Source organism: Xiphophorus couchianus, chromosome 3 (genome assembly GCF_001444195.1).
Source record: "Xiphophorus couchianus chromosome 3, X_couchianus-1.0, whole genome shotgun sequence".
NCBI lineage: Eukaryota > Metazoa > Chordata > Actinopteri > Cyprinodontiformes > Poeciliidae > Xiphophorus > Xiphophorus couchianus.
Window position 1 is genome coordinate 8,299,378 of NC_040230.1, and position 23,027 is coordinate 8,322,404.

Sequence of the window (23,027 nt, forward strand, 5' to 3'; positions counted from 1 at the left end):
CTCTTGCTTTTAGTGTTTCAATTGATAAATGTGTCACTTTTCATGATCTATTGGTTGCATTATGTGCTTTGTATATGTTTTTATAAACAAATTGCTAGAATTTTGGCATACAAATGAAAATAATTTTAGTGAGATGCAAAGTCAAGCAGAAATAAAAAAGTAACATTTTAACACTGATGAAAATATATGTCATTATATTGAATGCTTTCAGCCAGTCAGGTGGGACCAAGAAACAAACAAGAAGAAAGGATTGAACAAATTAGATTTTGAAGCCCAGTTAAAAATTGGCCACTTATTCTATCCTTGTTTTACCAGTCTTGCTATTTTGAAGAGCAATATTGGGTTAGATAATGCTTGTAGGAATGGACTTGTCACCAATGGGGCTGCTGCAGAAATGATGCATGTGGGTGTACATTTGGTGCGCCGCTTTCTTTGCCTGAAGCAAGAGATGAGAATATCAGAGTAAAAGACACTGATACACTCACCACCTGCAGAAGAAATAAAACCTCCACAAACAGAAAATCAAAACATACTTCACATTTTACACATAACAACATTCTGGTTTCAGTAAAATCATATTTTTAATGTTTCTGTGCACACTGTACTGAACCAGTGTCAAGCCCTTACAACCAGTTTGAGTCAAGTAGTTCTTTAAGAGCGTCGATCTAGTAAAAAAAAGAAATCTGTATACTCAACTTAAATGACTCATTGGGGGCCTTATGAGGCGTCTGACACCCTTAGTCATACCAAACAAAGCATCCAACTGAGATGAAAAACCACTCAATGAAATACAGGAGGGTCTATGCTCTGGAAGTCACAAAAGCTAAAAAATATAACAGTCTGTTAAGCCAGGAGTGAAAATAAATGAAGGGAGGAAAGTGTTAGATTAGCTGTCAGGCATTGCCAATAGAGATTTGTGTGATGATGTGTGTGACTTCATTGTCCTCTAGTGAAATATGCAGTAGAGACATGACGATCAATTTATGAATGGAGAGTGAGGAGTGAAAACACAATTTTTCACATCAAAGTTTGAACCCTTAAAACTGTTACATCATGATGTAAAGTCGCTGCAGATTTTAGTTTGTTTTGGTTGAAACAATTGAGCATTTGCCAATGTCTGTATTGTCCTGTATACTGTTGTAAGACAGGCTCTCGGGTCATTCAGCAACTGCCTCACAAGTGCTCTTGATATTGAAAGCACCAATCATCAAAGAAACAGAGGATTGTTTCAGCTATGTTATTTCAGCAGTACAAATTGAAGGACCAGGCAGGTAGTTAGCTTAATATGTGACTCATTTGGCTTGTTCGGTGCTGTAAATTTTAAAAAGCTAAATCTTTTAGGTAATCTGACGTGAAGAAAACTGGACTCTTGACCTGATGATGGTATTTTTCTAAGGTACATAAGATTCTTCAAAATCTTTTAATTTATTGTTGCTATGTAAAATGATTTCCCCATGCATAGTTTTATTCTAGGGTTTTTCTGTTCAACAGACAACGATCCACAGGTAAATAAAAAACTGAATGTCTTTATCTATTAAAGTAAAGATAATTTCATGAAATAAATTCAAATTTGATGTCATGTGTTTTGGCTGTTCACTAGTGTCGACACATTAGGTCTAAGTTCAGTAAAGCTGAATTGGTTTTATCTCCCTTACTCATGACCTAAATAATCTAAGTAAATGCATAGTTCCCCAAACTAGCTCTTTTGGACATTTTGATAATGACACTGCCTGCCATGACATTTGAGCAGCTGTTTTATAACTTGGATAAATCAAAATATATGTTCTTAAAAACTGTCTTTTTATGTGACTTGTTGTTGCGCAACACCCCCCCCCTCCTTTCTGTCTCTACTCTCTCACTCTCGTACTTCCTCTTCTGAGAGGGGAGATGTGCTACCAGCTCTCCTTCTAACGGGTTAATTGAGTTTTCTAAATCTGCTGGGATTTACCCTGTCCAGAACTGAAGTAAACTCTGTTTAAGCTGGTTTCGAGAAACGATTCACCTGATTTTTGACGGCCTACATCCAGGTGTCCCACCCTTCTTCTCCCTGTGAATTAGCCAGACTGAGCAGCCTACAGCCAACTAGTTTCACAGAGCACACCTGTTAACGGTCGCTCGTTCTCTATTTTGCAACTTGCATTTGTTATTGAACCAGGTAGGTTTTAGTGACTCGGGCGAGTCCCAAGGATGAGGTTTTAAATATGGGCTACCAGCAACCTAAAAACATTTTCCACCTCTTCCTCTCCAGAATCAAACATCACAGCTATTTTACAACCATCAAAGAACTTTAAGGTGACTCATTAACTGAATGTCCACAACATCTTTTAGATTTTCTTTATGCTAAATATTTTATTAGTAAGGCATTTTTGCAAGGGTCAGTACAGCTTAATTCAGTAGCAGAAATAATCAAATAAGTAAAATCAATCATCTAGTCTATCTTTCCCTACTGCTGACACTGAGAACTAAAAAAGGGAACCTTTGAGAGAGACGGACGGAGCCTGGCGTTTCGAACCCCAGACCTGGCTTGATGATGAAGAAGGTGTTGCAACAGGAGGAAGATGTTGATCGATGAAGGCCAGGATCTCCGCAGGTCCGATGAGCTTCTTCTCCGCATGGATGCTGAGGTCACACAGGACTTGGTGCTGGCAGGAAAAAAGGCACCAGTTCTTCTTCCTTGTCTTTGTCTTCATCTTTGTCTTTGGGGTCAGAACCCAGCCGATGAGAGAAGTGCGATTCGAAGCCACAGATTGTGGGCCAGATGGGTTGGTCCCCATGCGCAGGACAGTCTTCGGCTCTGTGGCCCCGGCTCTTCTTCAGCTGCAGAGTTCTTTGTCCATCTCGATCTTGGCTCGAAGCTGCCCGGAGGATCCAACAAAAGGTTCCTCTTTTGCACCCACCTTATATAGGGTTCATCTGTCTGCTTAGACAGATGATCTCATATCCGTCACTGTCTTAAGAGACATCATGTCATGATGTCTGTGCCAATGTCTCAGGGCTGCTCAACCTCCTGTTTCCATATAAGGTGCTGATCATCTCTGCTCTCCTGTTAGTTCCCCTTTTTCCCTTCCTTTCACCTTTCACCTACCATCTACCTCCAACATATCAGTGATGTTTAATTGCAGTTTTACAACCTTTTACACCATTTCAAGTTTAATGTCAAAATCACATTTATATCACATTTATTTTCTTTAGCTTCTCTGATTTAGCATTCATTTATAATTTTATAACCATAACTTATATCACATTTATTTTCTTCAGCTTCTCTGATCTATCATTCATTTATGATTTTATAACCATAACTTATTAGTTACTCTTATTATGATCTTAATGTGAGTTATTACAGATGTTTTTCTGAAAAGAAACCAAGAATAATCTATTATTCTAATTATTTACTACTAAAGTTACAGTTACTTGTTTTTCTTGTAGTTCTCACAAATATAAGTGTAAGTATTATTACAAGTAAATCAATATTAATATAAGTATTTTACTTGGAATCTTATCAAATTACTCAAAATGTTTAGATTTAATTTTTTAAAACTTTCATGCTTTAAAATAGTCTCAGCTATTTTTATAAATCTGCAGGCTGGAAACTTCCTCTTTTTCCAGGAAACCTGCTTTTCCTGTTTAATGAATCTCTCTGACTGACTATGATTTTTTATGATTAGATAGAAAAAAGTAGAATTAAAGCAAAGTTTGCATGAGACAAAAACAACACACACAACTAGATTTATTTTATTGACACTTAAGTCTACTGTTGGGCCTTGATATCACTTGAGTGATTCATTTTAAAGATAACTTTATTTATTATTACTGTTAAACTAACTTTATTGACACTTAAGTCTACTGCTGGGCCTTGATGTCACTTGAGTGATTCATTTTAAAGATAACTTTATTTATTATTACTGTTAAACTAAAATCTCCAGCATGGGGAAGTGGGATGAGCTCGGATTTTCTTGACAGACTGAATCCTCAAAAAACTGTCCTCATTCACATATTTTCATGTTTAAGCTGACAGTTAATTTTGAGCACCAGAATTTTTAATGAGGCCACCCTTGAAGCATGTTGAGGTTGATGTTCCTGTGATGAAATCCCAATTCTGATTAAATATGTCATTTGTGAATATTATGCCAATTTCTTCTGACTTTTGCATAAAACCAAAGCAAAATATAACATTATGCAGTTAAAAAGACCTCACCAGTTAACCGTTGCTCTCTTAACGAAAACATAGAAAAGCCACAACATGAATTAAGTACAGATCAATTCATGATAACGCATCAAATCACATGTCATTTCGCATACTGGATATGTAAATTATAGTATAGTTAAGGTTCTGTATTTCTATAGCACCTTAATGCACATTTTGCAGGTGCTTGAAACAAACAAAAAAAAACATACATAAATACATTGCTATTAGCTTATACTGCTGAAAGCAGCCATGTAAATATTGCTAGGATATTTGCATATAGTCAGGACTAATGACAGTTTTTCAGCAGTAAACGTTTCTTTTAAATCTGTAAAATTCATTTTCTCATTAATGGAGCACAGTCTTCACTGTAACACATCCTTGCTTCTCTGGCTGCCCCAACTAAATATTGACAAATGATAATAAGGAATTACATTGTAGATTCCTGTAAATAGACTTTGTTATCTTCCTGGAGTCTGGCCTTCATAACTAAGGAGGTTTCATTGAATGGCTTCTTTCAATTTGCATAAAGTTTCACCACGAGTACCTTTCTTGAATTGTCACAAAACAGTGATGCATTCCATATTTATATATATGATATTTTATCATATATTTTTCATTCTTGCAAAAGTATTCTTCTTAAAATGAGGGATTCACATTCTCAGGGCCACATCTTGCTGTTCAGAATGCTCCCAAATAAATAATGGAGATCCCTGAGGCAGCAACTTTGCCTTGAATAATGGCTGCAGGTGAAGAAATAAGTCTAACAGGGTCTTATCCTAGAAGGAAGAAAGAAAGCCAGATGTTGCGCAGATGAGACAACAGCAAGGTATCAAATGTTTGGTTTTTTTTACCTTGCAAAGTAAAAGGGGCTAGCTCAGTTTTATATAACAGGAAGTAAATTCTTTTGGGACAGAAGAAAAGTTTAAAAAATCCCAATAAAATGTTCACATAAATAATGTCTGCTCAAAAACAAACAAGAGCAAACTATTACTTTTCTGCTTTCCATCTTGACGCTTTTAGTCTATACGCAATATATTTATTTTGTTTTTTTAAATTACAGGCAGATCTAAAAAACTACAGGTGGATAATAAATGTATGAAAAATCAAAAATCAAATGTTTAATTCTGAAACTAGAGAAAAAGGCAGATCTACTCTCTTAAAGGCACTATTTCTCTCTCTGAACTCCTGAGAGAGCTCGAAGTAAAGTTTCCTGGCCTCCACATTGAAAGAGTTAGTTGAAGTTGCCTGGTCATCTGATGCTTCTTGGATTCCTGCCATTGGTGGTTTTTGTTTCACTGCGTGGAGACCCAGGGGTAGACTAGAATATTCTGGAAGTACTGTTTTCTCTGCTGGTCTGGAAACTCCTTGAGTTCACTCAGATGACATAGTGAAAATCATTTTTCAAAAGAGGGTTCTCTTTGTTTCCCAGCTGCAGCAACTTGACTTCCAATAAGCAATAGTTTATGAATTGGATGAGTGGATGGATGGACTAACTTCACCTTTCCAGTATTTATTAGGTTTTACATGGAAGTGCTGAATTCAACTTCTAGAGAGGTGACATTTTGAAAGTGTCTACATTGGTCCACTCTTGATCGTGTTAAACACTTTTGAAAGTGTTTTTTGTGATAGGGTGGAATCAACACTCTCAGTAGATGAAATTTAACACACATCAGTGTTGATTTACCTAACAGTGTGTAGTGTCAAAAGTTAACACCATGAATATGTTAACACAGAAGTGTTAAACATAGATCAACATAGAAATCTGAATTTTAAAATATTACTGGTAAGGTGTGCTGTGGTGGCGCAGAGGTTAAGCACAACCCACTTATGAAGGCCCTAGTTCTCAATGCGGCTGTTGCAGGTTCGCTTCCTGGCCTTTGCTGTATATTTTACCCCCACCCATCTCTCTCATTACCCATTTTACTGTAAATTCACTATCAAATAAAGGCCGCTAGAGCCAATAAAACCTTTAAAAAAATACTACTGGCAGTCAATAATCCCCAAATTCACTTGAAAAAAAAAACATTAGATGTCACTTGAATCTACAAAAAATACCCAACACAAGTTGATGTTTGAATCTATTTGTATTTCCAAACAAGAACATCATCAAACAGCACTGACAGCAATATACAACAAAGGTCATACATTATGGCAATCTGCCATGTTTTCTTTCCCACACATTTCAGAAAACTGCTTGCCATAAGGTCTGTAATAAACCAAGTTCTTAATTGGAAGAATATAAAATGAATCCTCTTTTTGATACAGAATGCATTTAAATGATCATCATAATAAAGAGTGTCCATTCTGCCAGACAAAATTAAAGCAAGGATATTAATTTCCGCAAGTGTTGTGTAAAAGTCCCATCAGTGTTGAAAACTGTAGGTTTGATTAATATAGAGAAGTTGTAGAGAAATTCATGGTACTTTGCACTGAAAGTGAAGTGTGCTTTGAAAGATCATCAAAGACCATGGATGGTCTTGTGTTCCATTCTATGGTCAGGGACAGTCTTGTGATCCCTGAAGGTGAAATGTCTTTGGTGCTGCTCTTGTTTTCACCAACAAGCAGGAGTAAGGGCTGCCCTGGTTCAACACCAACGAGGAAGGCTTCAACAATGGCTCCCATCTTTGACAAAATACTAAGACGACGAATAATAAAAAAAATATTAACTATATATAGCACAGCTACATTCAATTTGCAAAATAAGCCAATGAAAAAGTGCTTCCACACAAGAAGTAGGAGCATTACAATAACCACATACCTGCACATATCTGACGACATGGTCCACAGCTGGTCATGAGCCATTTTGGATTCTTCTTGTGGCCTTTGGACATAGGAAGAAGCACATGAACCAACAGAAGAATACCCGTTTTCCCAGCCTGGAGGAAAAACAGGAAAAATAGCAGAAACATTAGGATAATAAATAAATATTTTAAAGAGAAGTGTGAGCAAAACTAACCAGACCCACCTGTGAGTCGCCATCACATTCATTCAAAATACTCTGCCCACCCAGTTTAGCCTGGAGAGCATTTTTCATCACCTTCAATATAAAGCATAAAAAAAAAAAAATCAGAAATAACTACCATGAACACAACTCAGACATTAAATATCACATAATCATTAGCTATTTTAGAAACTAGTCAGCTTATAAAAACATTCTATTAATTCTGCACATTAATAAAAGTGGTGCCAACCTTTCTGAAGAAATGTGTTGAAGTCATCAGGTTAAGTCACCAACATGACGTACTAATAAAGATGTGCCACTGGTACAAAACACTGGAATGAGAGTATATACCAGTATACGCCCATCGCAGTTCTTACTTTATTTAGGATGCTCATTATGTATTCCCTAAATGTTGGGAGAAACTGACATAGTGTACTGCTGTTTAAAAATATTCCTGGTGATTTTGTTTCCCACTCCTAAGTAAAAGATTTTGTATGTTAAAATTCAGTCAGTGTTTCTATTCTTCCCAGTGTTATTGTGCTTTAGGACTTTCACCCCGACAATTGTAATCTAGTCTGCTAATTTGCTGTTGCTATTGATGCGTCATCAGTTAAGTGCTGTGCCAATTTTCATAAAGATGAGCATGTCATTTGGATTCTTTTTGAGTAATATTCACCCTTTAATGGGAAGAGTGAATGTGGCATTGTGTTTTAATGTATCACACATGTTCACCTTGTAATAATTTAGACTGTGAGCAATTATTTTGTCTGACTGTTGTGAAAGGAAAGTAGTACTGTTGAGTCTGATACTTTGGTGTACTTTGGTCTTCATCTCCATGAACTGCAAACAAAGAATTGATCAAATGTGTTGAGCTGTGTAGGCATTTGCTCACACTGATGCACCATATAAATTATTTATGTTTTCTCCACTTCCTGAATGATGACAGTTTCTATACTGTGGGTATCCATTTTACAGGTGGGTTCCCCTACATTCAAGTCTATGTTTGTTTTATATGAACTCACCACCATCCTTATGACCACAAATCATGTTGAAAGAGGAGAGAGACGGTGGAATAAACTGCTATCGTGGGAGGGGAACGTACCTTTTAAGATCCGTCAAAGCCTTTGCTAATAGGGGTGATCCATCCAGGGCTTTCAAAATGTCACTTCCCTGCCTTGTTCATTTGCATAACCTCTAAAGCTTCCAAGAGAGCGCGTGATGCATTGATTTAGCTGGCAACTTGGGAGATGCTTTCCTTGTTGACACAAACATTTAAGTGAGTGTGACTGTGGCATTCCTTAATCCACTAAACTGCATAGCTGGTAAGTACTCTGCCACAATTTTACAACATCATCAACACACTTAAGCATCGTAATCTGCCAACTGCACTTGGGTAAATATCACTGTTTGATCTTTGGGAAATCATGAGTATTTCCAGTGGTGGCCCACTCAGTTTCTTTTTGCATCTACAGTCTGTTTTTTTAACTGCTGTCCTTGGCTTCAAAAGTAATTACCTAAAAATATTATTAAATATAAAATTACCACACACATTTGACCATATTGATAGGTTAAAATATTTATATTTTCGTATGTATTTTATATATTTTTTAAAACATTTTGATCAACTCAGCTGCTGTTTCCAGTTTAAATACATTAATTAAAAAAATAATCATGTTGAGAAGTTGGGATGCTAGCATGGTGCACCTAAAAATGTCATCACATTATTTCTGTTGCTTTATAATTTTGAAATATTTTTTTGCATGCGAATTTCTTCTATTTTTATCCAAAAATGAAAAACTAAAAAATATAAAAAAAGATTTAGCTTACATTTTGGCATGCTCTGCAGCAATAGTGGAACCTTTGTTTGGGGGGCGTTGCTTCCGGGTTCGTTATGGGGCGGACTTCCCGTTTGACTCAGGCAATCTGAATGAAACAGGCAGTACCACGGTCGTAGTTGGTGAATCCTGTTCTACTATTCTTCAGTACATGGTGAAAACACAACAAAACTACTCTGTAAGATGATTACTTTATTTAATCAATAAATAGCATACCACTTTGATACGGTTTCTGTGCACTTTCTGCTAACTGTTGTAAGTTTTATCAACCGAGGTTTAGGTTGGCAGGATTTGGTTATTAAAAGATCATGATATCTTCGTAACTCCAGGTCTTAGGAGTTTTATTTTGCTTTTGTTTGAATAATATTCGGTGCATGTTGCTTGGTGACTTAGAAAGTAGCTTAGAGCATGAGAGTAAAGTGAGTTTAGTTGACATTAAAGGTAGAGAAACTATTTTTTGTTCATGAAGCGTGGGAATTCAGAGGTTAAAGTTGCAATAATGCCATGTTCTAAATTTTTTTTTGTGGGTCTTGTAATTCTATTTTTGATTGTTATTAAGTTTGGTTTGCATTTTGATGTTTGAACCAGTTAATATGCAGCTAAATGCAGTGAAGCTTTTAAAAACAGTTAATTTATCCTGTTTAATGCACTATACCATGTTTGTCTTCATCTAAGTGAAGGAGGGTAAGGTGAAAAATGTGTGAAGTGATTACTTGTGAGAAATGTAAACAAGGTTTTCTTTTGTATAAGTATTGTAAAATATTAGTATTGCACACTATAAAAAGTAGGGATGCGCCGATCAGGTTTTTTGCTGCCGATTCTGATCATCCATGAAGCCGACGTCTGCCGATCACTGCAGATCGCCTGGAATGGCTGTTAATTTTCTGCTTTAGGTATAAATGATGAAGTGTATTTGTTTATAATGTTAAGCTGCTGTTTTTTCAAGGCTTTTTTCGTTTGTTTTGTTTCAGGGACTGACACTCCATGTGGTGGTGCTGGTTACCCCTGACATTTTTTTTTGTTTTTTGAAGTGCCTAAGGTGATCCCTATTCTTCACTGGATTTTTTTCCCCTTGATTTCCCAACTTCTCTCATTGGTAAGCCTCAGTCTCATTGGTAAGCCTCAGTTTAAAATATTAATTTCAAAGTTAATATTTTAACTTTGAAGTTCAAATATGTTAGAATATGTATTCTAAGATACATATTCTATTTATGTTAATAAACAAACCAAAAGAAACAAAAATAATCTATTGTTGACCTAAAGTATGTAAACTAGATACTCCTCATCTGGGTTGCTAGATAAGTATATGTAAGTATCCTCTGGACTTTCTAAGTATGCACTAAATTTGTAAAAGTAATGAGTACTCTACAGTTTCTGAGTAATAAAAACTAAATGTTCCTGTTCTGGAAGATCTTTTTCTGGATTCTGAGTTTGTTCCAATTCCTTTTCTGGGTTGCAATCATAGGAGTCTCTCTGCATAATAATCTAAAAATTAATCCAAGAAGTACAATATTGATCTAGATAGTGAGTACTCTACAGTTTCTAAATAATTAAAGGGTTACATTGCCTTTGTAATAGGATTTATGAATAGCTGTTGTCAGTGTGACTATTAAACTCAGTCAATAATATATTTCTCGCTTGCATTTAGACTCTAAAGGCAATTTAACACAGTTAAAGATATACTATTTGACTGTCTTAATGAAACAAACTGTTAGAACTTAAAACAATTCACCCTTGCAGCTTTTACATTGTTGTGACTGTTGTTGATCCTGAGGTCAAAGGTTGGAAGTTTCCAAATATGATATTAAATGGTTTTCCAGTGAATAATTTTCAACCTGGAAAGTGCCTTGTTTTAATTAGAATTGCTTACAACAGGGAATGTAATTTGAATGTTAATGTGAAATAGTGGTTTAATCTGAAAAGTCTTGTCCTAATGCAATGAAAAATTTTCATTAGTGAAAAAAGTTAAATATTGGTGTCTATCGTAGCATTAAATCTAAGAAACACTTCACATATGCTTAAACAGAAGGACAAAACAGTTTAATTAAACAAAAAACAAAACTCCCACACAGTTAAACTTCAACACTTTTTTCCTTGTGAAATTTCTCTAGAATCAAAACTTTTAAAATCAGCTGAATTATAAGTTATTATTCCAGTGCAAAAAAGAGAACGCGTTCAGAAATAGAAACTACACAAATATAAGAGAATACATAGAGAATACAACACAGAATCCATTTTCAAATCATAGCATTTCCCCTCTGTATTTTTAAACTTGGTACAAACAATACGTAGGCCTCCTAATTAGATTTAGGACAATGGGATTTTTCAATATGTTTATAAAGCCATGCCAAATTAGTCACAATTGAAGCCTTCTCACTTTGTCATTTAAAAACTTATATTTACTTCGCTTCTGAAGGCAATTTGTGTCACTGGATTTAATTTTGTTTATTACCCCTTGCCACAATACATTTCTAATATATATGACACTTTATTTCACTGTTCAGACCTGTGGAATGTAAAATCAGAAAGTTGAGGGGAAACCCAAGAACAGGTAAGACCAAGCAATAAAACAGAGAAAACATAACATAGGTGAAATTATAAACAAGTGGATAAGATGCAGTTAACATCTTGTTGCCTACAAACTAGGTACATGTACATTCTAATGTCACACTAGCCCATAGATTATATAATGTTTGTGAGTGAGGCACAGACACTATGGTAAATGTTATTTACATTTTTAAGTCCCTTAGCTCTCCAGCTGCTAAAAAGAAAAAATATCACAGTAGATCTTGACATGTATATTTTGGCTTTTCTGCATTCTTAATTATCTCTGTATTGTTTCTGACAGAGAGACTGCCCACAACAAGGATACTTGACTCACTTTGCTAAAGCTCATAAAGCATTGTATTTGTTCTGAATCATTACTTCATATCATCACATTAAAGCCCTTCACTCTTCAGCGCTTCAGAGCATCAATAGCAATCATTTTTGGTTTATTCTCGGCTGTCTGTGAACCTCGACAGGAAAAAAAAAAAAAAAAAATTACAGTTCATCTCGATTGTTGGTGGGTCAGTAGCCAGCATGATAAGATAATTTTTGCAAATTTGATCAGCTGTCAGTGCCATTAGCACAAATGGTATTGATTACTGTAACAACAGATTCCTGGCATATTTTTTAGATTGTAAATTATCCATCTTGTGTCTTTAAATGGAATAAAATTTCCAAATCATTAGTGCTTCATAAAACTATATAAATTTATATGAGCTTTACTATTTTTTAAAACTATTTCAGAAGCCAGTATATGGCTAATGGACTGTCTCTATAATCTGGAAAGGGAGTAAACAATGGTTTTATGTATTTACTTTGAATCCATCCATCCATCCATCTATCTATCTATTTATTTTCTTCCGTTTTATCCGGGGTTGGGTCGCGGGGGTAGCAACTTAAGAAGGGAGGCCCAGAGTTTCTTCTCCCCAGCCACTTGTTCCAGCTCTTCCGGGGGAATCCTAAAGCGTTCCCAGGTCAGCCAAGAAACATAGTCCCTCCAGCCTGTTCTGGGTCTTCCCCGGGGCCTCCTCCCAGTGGGACGTGCCCGGAACACCTCACCAGGAGGCATCTAGGGGGCATCCTGACCAGATGCCCGAGCCACCTCAACTGGCTCCTCTCGATATGAAGGAGCAGCGGCTCTACTCTGAGTCCCTCCCGGATGACCGAGCTTCTCAACCTATCTCTAAGGGAGAGCCCAGACACCCTACGGAGAAAACCCATTTCGGCCGCTTGTATCCGCAATCTCGTTCTTTTGGTCATGACCCAAAGCTCATGACCATAGATGAGGGGGGGAACGTAGATCGACCAGTAAATCAAGAGCTTTGCTTTTTGACTCAGCTCTCTCTTCACCACGACGGACCGGTACAGCGCCTGCTTCACGGCAGACGCTGCGCCAATCCGCCTGTCGATCTCCCGCTCCCTTCTTCGCCCATTCGTGAACAAGATCCCGAGATACTTGAACTCCTCCATTTGGGGCACGCACCCCCCCGACCCGGAGAAAGCGCTCTACCCTTTTCTGGCTCAAGACCATGGCCTTGGATTTAGATTTACCTTCAATAGAAAGTCATTAGTTCTTTAAAAATTTTCTCTTTTTACTTAGATTTTCAATTATTAACTAATCTAAGACAAATAGTTTTACAACCCACTGTCTTTAAAAAAATTATATATTAGAGGTTAATGGTACACACATTATACTGTGCCTTCTTAATTAAACTCTGCTAATAAACACTGCTAGCTAGTGCAAGTGCAATTAATAGTTTTGACAATAACTCAGTTGCACATTGTATTTTGTCCAATCTCAGTCCAAAAAACAATGAACCATTTACATGCATGAATGTGATGTATTACAGTGAAAATAAAATAACACCATACCTCATATGCTTGAGGCTCTGAATCGATTGGTAGTTGCAACATGAGCTGAAAAGTACTGGTGCATGAATATGTGAGTCTGTGTGTGTGTGTGTGTGTTGAGGAGAGAAGAGAGAATGATTCATTGTGAGAATGGCTGGGGGAGAGGTTTAGGGCTGATGATGAAAATCGATAAAGAATAATAAATGAGAAACAACTGAGCAGATTATAGAGGTTATGAGGATGTGGAAAAAAGACTGACTTTGTCCTTTTAGTTCACACTTGAGTACATCGAGAGACAAAGACGTGGAAAACACCTTGAGTTGTGGGAATGTGGATTATGCCGCAATAAAGGATGTCCCCTGCAATTTTTTTTTTTCAGAGGGTGGTCGTATCTTCAAGGTTGGAAAAGGCAGGATTATAAATAGAAGGTCACAGGACTGAATGTCTCTAAGTGTAGGAAGGAGGTAAACAATCTACTGCCCCAAACTAGTTAGATGCCCTTGAGAGAACTGTTTAATCCTCAGTGCTTCTATGTATCTGGTGAAAAGTGCACTGCACAGACCATTTCCCAGGTGCAAGTGTTTGATCTGTAAATAGAAGCGCTCATTCTTTTCCTAATAAACACATAAAAACACAAAACTAAAGCTGCAATGCAATGGGGTTTGTGTGTGGCCCAGCAGATTTCAAAAGTTCCAAGACTATTCACAGAGCTGGTTGAAAACACAATCATCTGCAAAAAACAATTGGTGAAAATTAAAAAGCATACCTCCCCTGCCTTTGCCTTGCGTTATCTTTAAGAAAACATGCAGACACTGTCGGCAGATTAATTAAAATCCGTATAACGCACTGATTAGAATGTGCCTGTAGAAGACTACTTACAAATAAATAGACAGCTGGTCCTTTTTAAGAAAATTCTCACGCTTTGACAAAAACAAACTCTGTGTTATTTTAACAGACAGGTGAAAACAGAGATAACTATAAGGAGAGAGTTAATCTTCATGGAACAGCAATAAGAGGATGTGTGGGCAGGGATACAGCAGTTTTTAAAGGATGTGTCTGGAATCTTAATCTTTATATTGACAACATTGTCAGCAAATAAAAATATACTTGAGCTCATTAAGGTTTTGAGACATATTTCCAAAATAATTTCTTGTAAAAATTATGCGGCTTGAGATATTATTATTGCAAAGTGAAAAAATTATAATTCAAATTTGTAATTGTAGTAATAAAATGGGTGTGTTTTAAAATGTCATATTGCCAGTGTTGGTTAAAATCTACAAAATAACACAAAGAAATAACAAAGATTAACAATGATTCCCTCCCAAGAAATAGAGCTTGTTACACAGTATCCAACATACTGTTGGAAAATCCTCCTCTGTGGTGAAAAATTTCTAAAATGTATTGGCACTCAATGTGGCATACTATTCTTGCATTCTTCCAAACAGAAAAAAATGTTTATGAATATCTTATGGAACAATACATCTTTAGTTTATGTCAGAGACTATTTCTTTCTGCTAAACCAAATACCAGTGACATAGTTACTACTGTGATACATGAATTACTTGCCTAATATTGCAATTCTTCTTATAGACTATATAATTAGTCTATTTTAAACATAAATTACTTGGTTATAATGCTGAAAAACATTTTAAAAATGAAGTTGCATGTTTATTTAGACATTTCTGCAACAGCTAAACATGGGAAACATACTACTGTAATTTGTATTTTTGAGCATGTTTTTGGGGACTTGAATGCATAGAATGGAAGTTTTCTTATCAGCTTTTGCTGATCCTAATTGGTAGCATCACAATACTTAATTTCCACTGACTTCTGCCCTGATAATGCTAAGCTCAGGTGTGGAGTTAGTCCTACATTCCAGTTTCCGCTTTTGAGTGGAATCAATATGTCCTAAACTGAATCATTCATCACAAATAATTCTTCTTATTGTTCCTTCTTATTTTGTAGTTTTAGTTATAAAACAATATTGATTAGTTCACCTTTAGATATTTTCATGTCAATTCTGAAGCTTGCATTTTTGATAGATCTTAAAGTGTGGTACAAAAAGTAATGCAAACTTCAACAAAGTGAAAGCAAAAATCAAGTAGCGCAAATATAATCCGCTGCCAAGAAAAACTCATAAAATAAAACATGTTTAATTTAAATATGTTTAATTTAGCATATTGGAACATCTGTAGAAATTGGCGTTGTGTAGTCAGCCAGCCCACAATAATACACATTTCTCAATGATCCACTCTCTTTTGATTACCGCTTATTGTATTACCCACATCATACTCCATATTGTATTATGAGGTCTTGAATTTCAAGAAACCCAAGGGATGATGGCCTTTGGCCTTATTTTAAAGGAGCGACCAGATGGTTAGATGAAATTGCACAGGCCCTGTGCAGCTGGCTTTGATGGATGTTGTGAATGGACTGGTCAGAGAGGTGAGTGAGCCGGGGGTGTAGATGTTGGCATGGGCTTACCGTTGAAGCAGAAATAGTCCAGGCATAAAGCACACCTCGGAGAGATCCATCTGCTTTTTTTCATTAAGTCCTGATGAACATTAATCACAGTGCCAAGTTCTCACTGGCTGTCTTCCTTCTTGGAAATTCACATATACACATAGACACCGTAAAATACACTCACAAGCTTCTGATTTAATTGAAAACTGCCCTGAGAATCTGTGAATCTAAGAAACTGTTTTCTCATATCCCATGGTTCCTTTCACCTTCACCTTAAGACCTTAGAACCAGCCGTGTGCTGGCACTAACATTCAGCATTTCAGGAGGGCGGAGAATCACTGTAGTTCTTTTAATGCAGCTTCACCAGGGTGCTCAGGGCTAATTCACCCACACAAAGAAAGCTGAAACTATTCAAAGATGACATGTAAAATTCTGTTTTTATCGCTTTTGGAAGGAACAGCATAACAGTCTCATCTTCAGAGGCCAGGGAGATTTATCTTAGAGAAGTGCCTCTGCTGTGGGTTTAAAATAACTGTTGACAGCAGAGTTGCTCCCTAGATGAGATCTCAAATTTCATTAGGATGGCACTAGTTACGTCTTTTGCGAATTTGAAAGAAGGCACAATATTGCTTTAATAGAAAGTTTACACTGCCTTGTAAACATCCTCCTCTTGAAGTTCCCTCAATTTTTCTCATGTTAAAACAACAACTTGAATAAATCAAAATGATAATTGGTAAATGGCTTGTACGTGTATCGTGCTTTATTAAGTCCAAAGGACTCTAAAGACAAACTAGTGCTCATTTAGTCTTTTAATACAACCTTTTATACTCAGATTCTCCTTAATAAAATGCAGTTCAGACCCTAGTCTTTGAAAATCACTTCATTAGTCGGGTTAGGTTATAAAAGAATATCCTGCGTGGGGAATGTAAAGGCCCCCACATACTTGGATGAACTTAACTCAGTGGAGCTATGTGCATACCCAAAGTGAACGTCTACCGGACACATCTGCACACACGTTTTCATGACAACATATGTGGTGCGCCTGAGTATGTGAGAGGAGTTTTAATTAAGCACCAGAATGCAGAAGCTGATATTTGAACTTAAAACTTACCAAGACACATGACTATCCACCTGACGTGATTGGCTGGGCAAGAAAAAAATACATCAACCAGAAAAGAGGCTAATAGTAACTCTGACCTGGAAAGAATTACAACTCAGGTGGAAGAAACTGTCAACATAAAAACTATCAGTCATGCACTCCATAAATCTGGCCTGCTACAGCTCAAATTGTGCATACAAATCTAATTGGGAGCTTTATATTTCACTTACTGTAGTTGCAAGTCGCTCTGCAAGGTTGTGGGTGTGCGTCTGTGATTTTATCCTGAAAAGAACTGGCAGCCTATTGAAGGTATACCATAACATATACCCATCAAATAAGTAGAAACAATGGTGGATGTTTATGTCTTTTTCAGAATTTAATTTATTTTTACCAAATACAGATCAAGTGCAGAACAGAGCAGCACATTTGCTTTTGAAGCTAAATGATGAAGTATATGTTGTGATCTTGCTTGTCAATCAGTGAAACCTTTCTACAGGTTTGATCTCTTGATCTCTAAAACAAATTGTGAGTGGGTGCAATCCTTTGTTTTTGAAGCTGTATGTGCAAAATATGAGAACACATGGTGCTGTTTCACAGTGTCATTCTAACAAGCTCCAAAGACAGTGAGAGCTTTGAGGACAGAGGAAGTTTTTCTGTTCTTGACTGCTTCTGTCAATCTATTGTTCTGTTGGATAGAGTAGGAATCATTCTTGTCATATAATGTGACTGATATGTAAAACAGATTTTGTATAACTAAAATATTTTTTCACAACACTGTGATGGTGACGCAAGTGAAAACCAGTGGTGTGGATTATTATTTGGAGACAGAATGATTTTCCAGAAATTATCACATTGTTTTAAAATACGAAAACATGTTGTTTTAAATGGGCTTGTAAAAATTTGTGAAAAAGGGTTTTTTCAAAACATTTTCAGTTTTATTTCTCTATTACATTTCTTGGAGTTGAAGTCACTTCAAAATGTCATGTTTTATGGCATATAATAGACCTTAACAAAAAACCAACTATATATATATATATATATATATATATATATATATAATTCTAAATACGACCTTTTAAATTCTAAATTTAATTCAGAAATTATATTTTTATAATTTCTAAAAATAATTAAGTATGTTGAGAGCCAAAGTCAATAATGGCCTTTGTAGAATTGCTGAAAATCTATAGCATCATTATTAGTAGCATTCTAAACTATTTGCTTTCTTTTTTTCAACTTGTGATATAGTCATACTAGTCATTTACTATACATTTGTACAGGCTTATTTTTGTACACTTTGGTTATCCATGTTGAGAAGATTTACACGTGTTTTACATTGGAACTGATATCCACTATGTGAGATCATCCGGTTGACGGGCATTAAACATTGCACCATGGGTTTCTAGAGTTCTCTACAACATTTTCATTGAGTTTTTAATGTTGCCTCTCAGCTTCCAAACATCCTATAATCCAGTAACAATAGAGCAGGAACCTTCACTCTGATCAATCCATGATGCACTGTTGGATTTGTTTCTGACTTTGCTGTCACAACTGACTGTTCTTCTTAAAACTAGAAAGTGCTTCCACCTTCTAGTGCTAATCAAAATTCCTTCTACTATTTAGTCAGGTGGTTTCTGATATTTTCCGCTATTCATGTGTGCAGTTTTCTGCAGAGGCAGATTGCCGGCCCATAGTTAAATGAAATTGCCCCTCTCAAGGGTCCAGCCTTGGGTAAATAGCTTTGGATGGGTTCTATGAATTTGTAAAGGGGTTCATTAGTTTTTGGCATTTGTGGAGAACAATTGCATGGCTTTTTTGCCAGTAGGTATGAAACATGCTTAAACATATTGCATTTAAACTCATTATCCTTGGGTGTCTGCAGATAAAATGACCTTTGCTTGGCGTTTCAGAGGGTTCTATGGTTGTTTTTCAATTCCTGTCATTATGAAATGTGATTATATATTACGCTATTTAATAGTTATATTGTTGGATCATTCATTTTATGTCTTACTAAACAATTAACAAGCTAAGGTATAAGAATATAATGTTTAATTAAAGAGAATTGAGTTAAGTATGCTCTTTTTTCAATTGAAAAGAAAAATGTAGAGTGTGTCAGCGAGAAAAAAAACATGTAAAAAGAAATCCACAGGCCATCAGTCCACCGTCTCAGTTTAATGGGCACATGCTGTATATTGCAGGCCACTGGGTGAGAGATCTTTAATGCAACTGTCTGAGAAAATCAGAGGCTGTAAAGAATTAATAAAGGCAGTGATCCACCCTTTTAACCATTTTGTAATTCACAGATTCAAATCTCATTTGTAAGCTGTAATAGCAAGGATATCCTTTCATAACACTAGTGTGACAGGGAGCTGCCTGCCTCAGTTGGACCAACTCATGCTTGATAGTGCATTATCATTAACAGGGAGCTGCAGATTAATATTTCATTAGGATTGTGGCTTTGAAGGGGCTTCCAGGCCTACCAAGTGATATGTTATTCCCTGCTTCACACCAATCTCTCTCTGAGGGCCACAGACGGGATTTGAGGGCTCTTATTATAATGGACAGAAAGGTGAAGCAAGGTGGTCAGAAAAAAGTAATATCCCTATTCAAAGATGAATAAGTCTGGTGAGTCTAAAACATGCTTAAAACATTTAGCGTAATGAACAATGTTGTACTTTTATGGGTCCCTGGGAGGGTCAGTGATGGGTCTCTTGTGGTGTTAGCTAATCCATATCCCTCATCTCTCCAAATGAATAAGTTTGGATGAGATTTTGAAACAAAATCTAACACAAAATGAAAAGAATAAATAACATGTCAAGCTTTTGGTTATTTATTTAGCTTTTTCAATTTTAAGAGGAAGCATGTAATTTCAGTTATTGTTTAATGGAAAAATAAATCTCACCTTGGCTACAATTTTGCAAAACTGCTCAAGGAGAACGCAAGATTTTAATTTTTTTTTCTGAAAACCAAAAAAAAAAACAAAACATAAAAAAACCCCCAAAACATTCCAGTCTTTGTTTTTAAAGTGCAATAATTGGGCCCTGTAGTATTTTTTCGTTCATAAAAACAGAAACATTTGGCTAGTTTCTATAATACTAAAAACCCTCCATCATTTCCATCCTTGATTATTTTTTTGGAGTTGGTTTACATTAATAAGTAGTGAAATGTAGGAGAATTTTACAGTCTTAGTTTTTTAAGAGTGAAGAAAGATTGTTCTATAGAACCACTGAAAATACTAGGACAGCTGTGTCGTGAGTGAGCATGCTATGGACTTGCAGCTGTAAATAATCCAACATGTTGTCCAGTGAAGGAAAAATACCAAGCTAATACACAAGTGTAGCTTGGTTCCTTCCAGTCTGCTCTTGTCTGTTAACAGTTTTTCTGCCAAGCCTGCTTGGGACTTAGTGACCAACAAAACCAGAATGGATGACTTGCAGCGAATACTGGTTGAAAAATGGGATGTCATTCCATAGCAGTTGTGACCACACAATTGAGGCATCTTGGTTTACCAAAGTAATGTGCATTTCTGCAATGCTTCCGTTGTCACTTTTTAAATATTAGTTTTACCTATAGTTTAGCCACAGACAACAGAATGATCAAAAACGATGTACATATACAAGTATACAGTTTATTTGCAGGTGCTCAAAGGAGTTGCTTAATACTTGACATGTTTATCTGCAGATTTGGAAGGGAGACCAAGATTTTCAATTGAGGGAAAGAGGTAGAGGGATTGCAGACTGAAGCAGAGGTCGAGTGTCATGATGACCCAAGGTGAGGACAAACTGAAAAGAACTTAGAACCAGGAATACCACACAAAGGGAGGTTACAGGAACAGGATCCAGGAAACACAAAGGCCGCAGGCCACGAAGAGACACAAATAAGTAAAAAGTCTTTTCAGGCCTGATGTTGATCTGCCGAATAGTAACTAAAGTTCCAGCAATGAGGTTTGATCTGCCTCAGCCTAATATACCCCTAGTAGCAATTTGATGGGATAGAAGCCTGCTGGGGAAAATCAGACTCCATCTTACTCCTCGGGATTTCGCACAACCCAGGAATCAGCCCAGTGTTCCTACTGTTTTTTTGAACAATTTCTATCTGGCAGAGGATGTACAAGTCTACAAGCCTTTAATGAACTGCCACAGTTATTACCTCAAGCTACTTCCTTTTTAAAAGAACTGACCTGATCATTTTCTTTTATCTTGCTCTATTTTATATATGTAATCGCTAAACTATAGCATCTGAACTCATCTTATTTTCACCATTACTATTAGGGCAATGTTTAAGTAATGTCTGTAAATTAGTTTTGTATAAAAAATTGCATTTATTATTTTTGTACCACCTAAGTACGGAAGAGGATTAGGGCCACCGAAAAAAAAAAAAAAAAGAATTCTGACATTAATCTCAGAATTCTGACTTTAATCTCAGAATTCTGACTTTCTGACTTTAATCTCAGAATTCTGACTTTAAAGTGAGAATTCTTTTTTTTTTTCTGGTGCCCCTAATCCTCTTCCGTACCTAAGAGATACGATACCCAGATGTAAATTCCTTGTGTGGGTTACACCAATATACCTAATTCTGATTTAATGTAAAATATACAACAGCCAAATTTTTAGTTAAATTAGTTAATTACTATTCGGTGCAAGATTTGCTAATTTACCTTAAATATTCAATCTGAAAAACCAGTGTGTGGTATTTTTTTACTCTCTAAGTGTATGCATGTCTTGGCTACAAGAAGAAATTGACTTTTTTCCCTTGAGTTTGAGTTGCTTACACGCTTGGCTATGTTGAACAGAATTACATTTCATCAAGACAACTGTTTGATAAAACCTAAGAAAATCCTTTTCTCTGCAAAGTGTCTGTATTATTTTTAACATTCCCTTGAAACTGGGAGTCTTCAAAGACAGTGCGCTTAAACCTCAAACTATTTGAAATATCAAAGTGGTGGAATGGCAACTTTCTAAATGTCACGGTGGAGGATCTTCCAGTCTTTTGATGCTCATTTCTTCAGGAACAGTAATAATGGGTCTGAAAGTATTTCTGCAATCCTGTCTTTGCTGCAGTGCTTTTCTTGTGGCAATTTTCCCTCTCCTTGAAAACTTAATTCAGAAAATGAATGTAGTTTTTTTAAATATTTGGACTGTTGTGAATTGTAGATATCAATTGCTCCCATCAGAAGTGTATTTTACTCAGTGTAACATTATGCAAATATAACTAGAATATAAATCCCTGGAAGGAAAAAAAAAAGCTGATAACCTTATTTATATCCTAGATATGGACTTGGGGAAAGTTAATCAGACTTCTGATCTTTTTAATGTCCTGATGGCCACAAGTGTTGCTGTGTGGTTCACAGCTGTTTCTGACAGATTGAGTTATGTATAAGTGAATAGATTTAGCTGCAGGGCTTTTGTGTTAAATGCGATCTCTATTATTGACTTGATTGACCCAACAGGGAGTATGTTGAAGACCAGTTTAATTCCACCATGTTCTAATTAGCAGCTTAAACAACACAATTCTCTTTGTGATGGTTATCCAACACAAGGAAGGCCTTGTCTGTTTGTGTTCTGGCTTGGTTTCATTTATCAGTGTGCCTTCAGTTCATTTTAATTCATATCAACACTCATCCCATGCTCCTCATAGAATATTTAATAGGTGTTAATTAAGTTGCTCAAACAACTTCTTTTTCTTTTTTTCTCTACCATTCTTTTGGGATCATGAAGGCCCTGGGAAGAAATGAACAAAAGCCTATCATTTCTAAATAAATTAAAGTATAACAAAAAAAAGAGATAAAAAAAAACTCTAGTGACATGCACAAAGTGAAAAGGTGATATTGAAAAATAAACAAAATGAAATTATGTGTTTCTTGCAGAATTCAAACCAGAGCTCTGAAGGCCAATGTGTTAGAGACAAACCATCATACTAGAATCTTTTCACTCATGAATTTGTAAATAATGATGAATTAAACAGGTTGAACTAAAAAAAAAAAATAAATAATCCAGGTATCTTCACCCTCAAATTAGAAAAGTCTCAAGGCAACAGAAACTCAGATATTTTTGCTGAAACATTGCATTTACAATTAAGTGCACTTGAATTTTTCTACATGACTTAAAA

The 23,027-nt window shown here is 36.0% G+C and overlaps 1 long non-coding RNA gene across 2 annotated transcripts in view; it reads left to right on the forward strand.

The window, feature by feature from the left end:
• The first annotated feature begins 9,011 nt into the window (after positions 1–9,011).
• Positions 9,012–23,027, forward strand: part of LOC114139516 (uncharacterized) — a 47,080-nt gene continuing 33,064 nt past the window's right edge. The window contains exons 1-4 of one of the 2 annotated variants that reach the window (XR_003594464.1): positions 9,012–9,140; positions 9,934–10,058; positions 20,296–20,432; positions 20,601–20,690. This is a non-coding gene — a long non-coding RNA (uncharacterized LOC114139516). The remainder of the gene's footprint in view (positions 9,141–9,933; positions 10,059–20,295; positions 20,433–20,600; positions 20,691–23,027) is intronic. The other variant, XR_003594463.1, reaches the window with a different exon arrangement.